A 7,576-nucleotide genomic window follows, 5' to 3' on the forward strand; every position below is an offset into this window, starting at 1 on the left:
TGGCTCTGGGTAAACACGCCGATCAGCCTCCATCGCGGGAGGGGGGAGAAGAGAGTTAGGGTCAGGGTCATGAGATTCAAGTCTCAAATTCCACCAACACCACCACCACCACCGTCCCCAGCCTCCCCAGCCACCTACCAACTCCAAACGTCACAACAGGCGCACAATTAAAGGCTGTGTCGTTAGTGGAGGTGGCGCGAGCAGGAGGTGTGAGAAGGGTGCGAGTGTGTGCCACTGTGTGTGTGTGTGCCACTGTGTGTGTGCACCACTGTGTGTGAGTGTGTGTCACTGTGTGTATGTGAGTGTGTGTGTGCCACTGTGTGTGTGCCGCTGTGTGTGTGTGTGTCACTGTGTGTGTGTGTGTCACTGTGTGCGTGTGCCACTGTGTGTGTGTGTCACTGTGTGTATGTGAGTGTGTGTGTGCCACTGTGAGTGTGCACCACTGTGTGTGAGTGTGTGCCACTGTGTGTGTGCCGCTGTGTGTGTGTGTGTCACTGTGTGTGTGTGTGTCACTGTGTGCGTGTGCCACTGTGTGTGTGCCACTGTGTGTGTGCCACTGTGTGTGTGTCACTGTGAGTGTGTGTGTGTCACTGTGTGCGTGTGCCACTGTGTGTGCACCACTGTGTGTGTGTGCCACTGTGTGTGAGTGTGTGTCACTGTGTGTGTGCCACTGTGTGTGTGTGCCACTGTGTGTGTGTGCCACTGTGTGTGTGCCACTGTGTGTGTGTCACTGTGAGTGTGTGTGTGTCACTGTGTGTGTGTGCCACTGTGTGTGCACCACTGTGTGTGTGTGCCACTGTGTGTGAGTGTGTGTCACTGTGTGTGTGCCACTGTGTGTGTGTGCCACTGTGTGTGAGTGTGTGCCACTGTGAGTGTGTGTCACTGTGTGTGTGTACCACTGTGTGTGTGTGAGTGTGTGTGTGCCACTGTGTGTGAGTGTCACTGTGTGTGTGTACCACTGTGTGTGTGTGAGTGTGTGTGTGCCGCTGTGTGTGTGTGCCACTGTGTGTGTGTGTGCCACTGTGTGTGAGTGTCACTGTGTGTGTGTACCACTGTGTGTGTGTGAGTGTGTGTGTGTCACTGTGAGTGTGTGTCACTGTGTGTGAGTGCCACTGTGTGTGTGTGTCACTGTGTGTATGTGAGTGTGTGTGTGTCACTGTGAGTGTGTGTCACTGTGTGTGAGTGTCACTGTGTGTGTGTACCACTGTGTGTATGTGAGTGTGTGTGTGTCACTGTGAGTGTGTGTCACTGTGTGTGAGTGTCACTGTGTGTGTGTACCACTGTGTGTGTGTGCCACTGTGTGTGAGTGTGTGTGTGCCACTGTGTGTGTGCCGCTGTGTGTGTGTGCCACTGTGTGTGTGTGTGTCACTGTGTGTGTGTGCCACTGTGTGTGTGTATCACTGTGTGTATGTGAGTGTGTGTGTGCCACTGTGAGTGTGTGCCACTGTGTGTGTGAGTGCCACTGTGTGTGTGTGTGTGCCACTGTGTGTGTGTGTCACTGTGTGTGAGTGTGTGTCACTGTGTGTGAGTGTGTGTCACTGTGTGTGTGCCACTGTGAATGTGTCACTGTGTGTGTGCCACTGTATGTGTGTGTGCCACTGTATCCCACTGTGTGAGTGTGTGTCATTCTGAGCGTGTGTGCCACTGTGAATGTGTGTCACTGTGTGTGCCACTGTGTGTGTGCGTGTGCCACTGTGTGTGTGTGTGCCACTGTATCCCACTGTGTGAGTGTGTGTCATTCTGAGCGTGTGTGCCACTGTGTATGTGTGTCACTGTGTGTGCCACTGTGTGTGTGCGTGTGCCACTGTGTGTGTGTGTGCCACTGTATCCCACTGTGTGAGTGTGTGTCATTCTGAGCGTGTGTGCCACTGTGTATGTGTGTCACTGTGTGTGCCACTGTGTGTGTGTGCCACTGTATGTGTGTGTGCCACTGTATCCCACTGTGTGAGTGTGTGTCATTCTGAGCGTGTGTGCCACTGTGTATGTGTGTCACTGTGTGTGCCACTGTGTATGTGTGGTGTGCCACTGTGTGTGGGGGGGAGCGGTAGTGTAGTGGTTAGCGCTACGAACCCGGTGTCCCGAGTTCGATTCCCGCTCACGGCCACCAACACAGGTCACAATTATCTGAACCGGTCCTGGGCTTCCCCTAGGTCGACTCAGCCTCAAATGAGTACCTAGTGCGGTGTGTCAACATCACTGGGGAGACAAAGGCGGCCGGGCGTGGTGTTGGCGACCCACCCTCCTCGTGTGCCGTGCCGGCCTTCACAGGTGCTACTCGCTAACGGCACTTGTCCCAATACAAAGATAAAGACAAAGATCCCCCCGTACAGCCTTTACCAGACTCTTCGCGGGCAAGTGCTGTTTGCGAGCACTTATCAAGGCCAGAACGGTACACGAGGGGGTGGGTAGTCAGCATCAAGCCCGACCGCCTTTGTCTCCCCAGTGGTGAAGTTTAACACACTGCACCGGGTACTCATTTGAGGCTGAGTCGACCTAGGGGAGGCCCAGGACCGGTTCAGATAATCGTCACCAGTGGTGGGGGCCGTGAGCGGGAATTGAACCCGGGTCGCCAGGTCCGTAGCGCTAACCGCTACACTGCCGCATCACACACACCACACACACACACCACACACACACACCCACACAAACCACAAACACCACATACACACCACACACCCACACACACCACACCAACACACCACACAAACACACCACACAAACACCACACAGACACCACACCCACACAGCACACACACCACAAACACACACCACACACACACACCACACACACACACATCACAAATACACTACACAAACACACTACACAAACACCACACAGACACCACACCCACACAGCACACACACCACAAACACACACCACACACACACACCACACACACCACACCAACACAAACCACAAACACCACATACACACCACACACACCACACACACACACCACACCAACACACCACACAAACACACACCACAAACACACTACACAAACACCAACCACAAACACACTACACAAACACCACACCCACACACCACAAACACACACCACAAACACCACACCCACACACCACAAACACACACCACAAACACACTACACAAACACCACACAGACACCACACCCACACAGCACACAGCACACACACCACAAACACACACCACACCACACTACACAAACACCACACACACACACCACACACACACACCACAAAAACAGCACACACCACACAAACACACCACACAAACACACCACACGCACACACACCACACAAACACACCACAAACACACACAGCACACACACCACACAAACACACCACACAAACACACCACAAACACACACCACACACACCACACAAACACACTACACAAACGCCACACAAACACACACCACACGAACACACACCACACACACACACCACACCCACACACGACACAAACACACTACACACACACACCACACAAACACACCACACCCACAACACACAGCACGCACACCACACACACACCACACACACCACAAACACCACACAAACACACTACACACACACACCACAAACACCACACAAACACACTACACACACACACCACAAACACACAGCACACACACCACAAACACCACACACACACACCACACAAACACCCCACAAACACACACCACAAACACACCACACAAACACACCACACACACACCACACACACACCACACACACCACAAACACACACACCACAAGCACACACAACACACACACACCACACAAACACACCACACACACACACCACAACCACACACCACACACACACACCACACACACACACCACAAACACACACAGCACAAACACACAGCACAAACACACGCGGACAGGACTGAGGTGGAGGCAGACGGACGCAATTCGAATCGGCAAAGCACCCAGAGTCACGTGGTGCGCGTGACTCGGCGTGGTCGTCTCGTCGTCTGCACGTCGCGATCCTTAATTACCCGCGTCTCGCCGAGGCGGGCGACGTCATTAGAAGTTTAATTCAGTCGCTCTCGTGCCTCCTCACTTAATTAATTGGCAATTCTCTCTCTGCTCGTGTCACGCACAGAGCGGTGGGGGGGGGGGCATTGAACGCGCTAACGAGTGTGTGTCATTGTGTGTGTGTGTCGTTGTGTGTGTGTGTCGTTGTGTGTGTGGTGGGGAGCGGTAGTGTAGCGATTAGCGCGCTGCGCTATGAACCTAGCGACCCGGGTTCGATTCCCGCTCACGGCCAACACCAGTGACGATTATCTGAACCGGTCCTGGGCCTCCCCTAGGTCGACTCAGCCTGAAATGAGTACCTGGTGTGGTGTGTGAACATCGCCACTGGGGAGACAAAGGCGGTCGGGCGTGGTGCTGGCCACCCACCCCCTCGTGTACCGTTCCGGCCTTCATAGGTGCTCGCGGGGGATCTTTGTGTCATTGTGTGTGTGTCATTGTGTGTGTGTCATTGTGTGTGTGTCATTGTGTGTGTGTCTGTTTGCCATTGCGTGTGTGTGTCTCTGTGTGTGTGTGTCTCTGTCATTGTGTCTCTTTGTCATTGTGTTTGTGTCTCTCTGTCATTGTGTGTGTGTCTCGTTGTCACTCTGTGTGTGACGTGTGTCTTTGTCATTGTATGTGTGTGTGGTTATCAATGTGTGTGTTGTTATTAATGTGTGTGTGTGTGTAGTTGTCATTCTGTGTCTTTGTCATTGTATGTGTGTGTGGTTATGATTGTGTGTGTGGTTGTCATTGTGTGTGTTTATTACTTTGTAATTGTGTGTGTAACGGTGTGTCTTTGTAATTTTGTTTGTGGTTATCATTGCGTGTGTGGTTGTCATTGTGCGTGTTTATTATTTTGTAATTGTGTGCTGTCGAGCAGAACTTGACCCAACAGTCTGCTCGGGCTACACGGCAGGGAGAACCTTTGCCTCTGTTTCTGTCTCTGCGCCACTGCGGCGAGCGGTGGCGCTGCGCTTAGCGCGCTCTGCGCTACGAACCCGGCGATCAGAGTTCGATTCCCGCTCACGGCCACCAACACTAGTGACGATTATCTCGGTACCCGGTGCGGTGTGTAAACATCGCCACCGGGGAGACAAAGGCGGTCGGGCGTGATGCTGGCCACCTACCCCCCTCGTATGGCGGCCTTCATAGGTGCTCGCTAACAGCACTTTCCCCACCATACGGGGGATCTTTGCCTTGCGCGCCTATAGCAGCGGGGAGGTTCTCGGAATCAATTGGGCGGCATCGTCTTTTCATCGGCTGCGCGTCACCGTGTTTGGAAGCTACCTGGCCCGTCGCTCCATAAAACATCTCCGGGTCATCTCGAGCACACCGCCGTATGTTCCTCCCTTCTCTGTGCTTGCCAAACGTGGAGCCCTCGCAAGGAACATCTGCACTGGTTTTGAAACATTCCGGCTTGCCTGCCTGCCTGCCTGCCGACGATCTATCCTGAGTTGAACCAGGCTGGGTTGTGTGCTGAGCTCACCAAAGTGCCTTGAAATATCTGGACACAGTCCGATCAGTGAGCTCTTCTGTTAGGCGAGGCTACGAGTCTTGTAGGCTGCATGCCCAGCCACTGCATGCCCCCCGAGTAGCTTCTGTTTGAGGAGGGGGGGGGGGCTTAACGGGCGCGGCACGGGCTAGAGAAGAGATGAAGCTGATGTGGCACGGGAGGATGTGGAGCTGAGTGGACTTTTCCGATGACCGGTACCAGCGGTGTCAGGATTGGCCTCTGTGGAGGAGGTTCGTGAAGGACGCTACTGGGCAGATGGAGCCAGTCGAAGGTAGTCGTCCTTCAACAAAAACAGAGGGCGGAGGGAGGAACGACGCTCACAACAACGAGCGGAGCGCCCGGCCGACTAAAATGTAGCAAGTTGGCACGGTAGGGTGGCACGGTAGGGTGGCACGATAGGGTGGCACGGTAGGGTGGCACGGTAGGGTGGCACGGGTGGAACAAGTTGCCGGTCATCTCAGTCAGGCAACCCACGGCACCTGGGTCTGCCCGGTGACCTCTTTCCAGGGGCGAGCCGTCGACACTTCACGTGGCCTCAAGGTGCACATGGCCTGGCACAAGCGCCGTGGTGATGTCACCGCCACTGAGTGGCGAATGGCGGTTGTTGTTGTTTGCATGCGTGTGCCTGTTTGCGCCTGTAAGTATGTGTGTATGCGTGCCTGTGTGCGCGCCTGTGTGTGTGTGCCTGTGTGTATGTGTGCGCCTGTGTGTATGTGTGCGCCTGTGTGTGTGTGTGTGCCTGTGTGTATGCGTGCCTGTGTGCGTGTCTGTGTGTGCGTGCCTGTGTGCGCGCCTGTGTGTGTGTGCATGCGTGTGCGCCTGTGTGTATGCGTGCCTGTGTGTGTGCGTGCCTGTGTGTGTGTGTGCGCCTGTGCGTGCCTGTGTGCCTGTGTGTGCACATGTGTGTATGTGTGTGCACATGTGTGTATGTGTGTGCACATGTGTGCCTGTGTGCGCACATGTGTGCCTGTGTGCGCGCCTGTGTGTGTGCCAGTGCGTTTGTGCGCTCGCCCGCCACGCCTTAACTCGCCATTAGCCGCCTCCGTCATTGACATCTCCCAATGATAGCCAATACTACAAAGACAAAGGTCACCCGTGTACCCTTTAACAGAGTGTCGGGGGAAGGGGGCAAGTGCTGCGGTTAGTGAGTAGCACCTGTGGAAGTCCGGCACTGTGGCTCACACGAGGCGGTGGTGACCGGGTTACCCCACACTTCGCCGCACCACTCGACCTGCCGATTGACTCCACGGAGTGTTTGTCGATATTCACACTGCTGATCAGGCGGTGGCACTACCGCGCCTGGAGATCGAATCGACATTGGCATTCGTCGAAGTCAACAGATGCCACCGACGCAACTATGTGCGTGTGTGTGAACTTCTTTCGCACCGTACGTAGCCAACCGCGCCACCCGCACGCTCGTCTGCTGCTACTGTAGTGCACGTCGCCAAATAAACAGCGGCATTGAATAATTATTATTTAATCCGTCGATTCCTTAATTATTTGGTTATTTACTTGCTGTGTTGTTGTGTTTTTAACGCCGCATCTCCACCGTCATTAACGCGACGCGCAAAAAAAAAACCTTTTTGGTGGCGCGATCTGGGTGTGTAATGTTTGGTAATTGAGCACCACGGGGGGTCTATTGGGGAGGGGGCCAGGCCCAGCCCCCCCCCAGCCCCCACCCCCCAGCCCCCACCCCCCCCCCCCCAGCCCCCCCCCCAGCCCCCCCCGTTACCCCCCAGCTGAGCGCGCTGCTCTCGTTAACGAGCCGAGATAATTAACGCAACCGCAGCTGCCCGCCCATCCTGGGACCTCGCTGGCGCGTGGCGTTTCGTTAAAACGTGGACCATGTATCGTGTACGACGTGGCAAGTACCACGTGGCAAGTGGCACGTGGCCACGTGGTCCGTGTACCTGTCCGCACCACGCCCCCGTGGCAGGGGTGGTTGTTGTTGTTGATGATGGTGGTGGCGATGCAGGGGTGACGGCGATGGGTGCAGGTTTGGGAGCATTGTGGAGGGGAGGATGGGGAGGATGGGGAGGGGAGGATGTGGAGGGGA

This window comes from Lampetra planeri, chromosome 35, assembly GCF_965212315.1.
Source record: "Lampetra planeri chromosome 35, kcLamPlan1.2.h2, whole genome shotgun sequence".
NCBI lineage: Eukaryota > Metazoa > Chordata > Hyperoartia > Petromyzontiformes > Petromyzontidae > Lampetra > Lampetra planeri.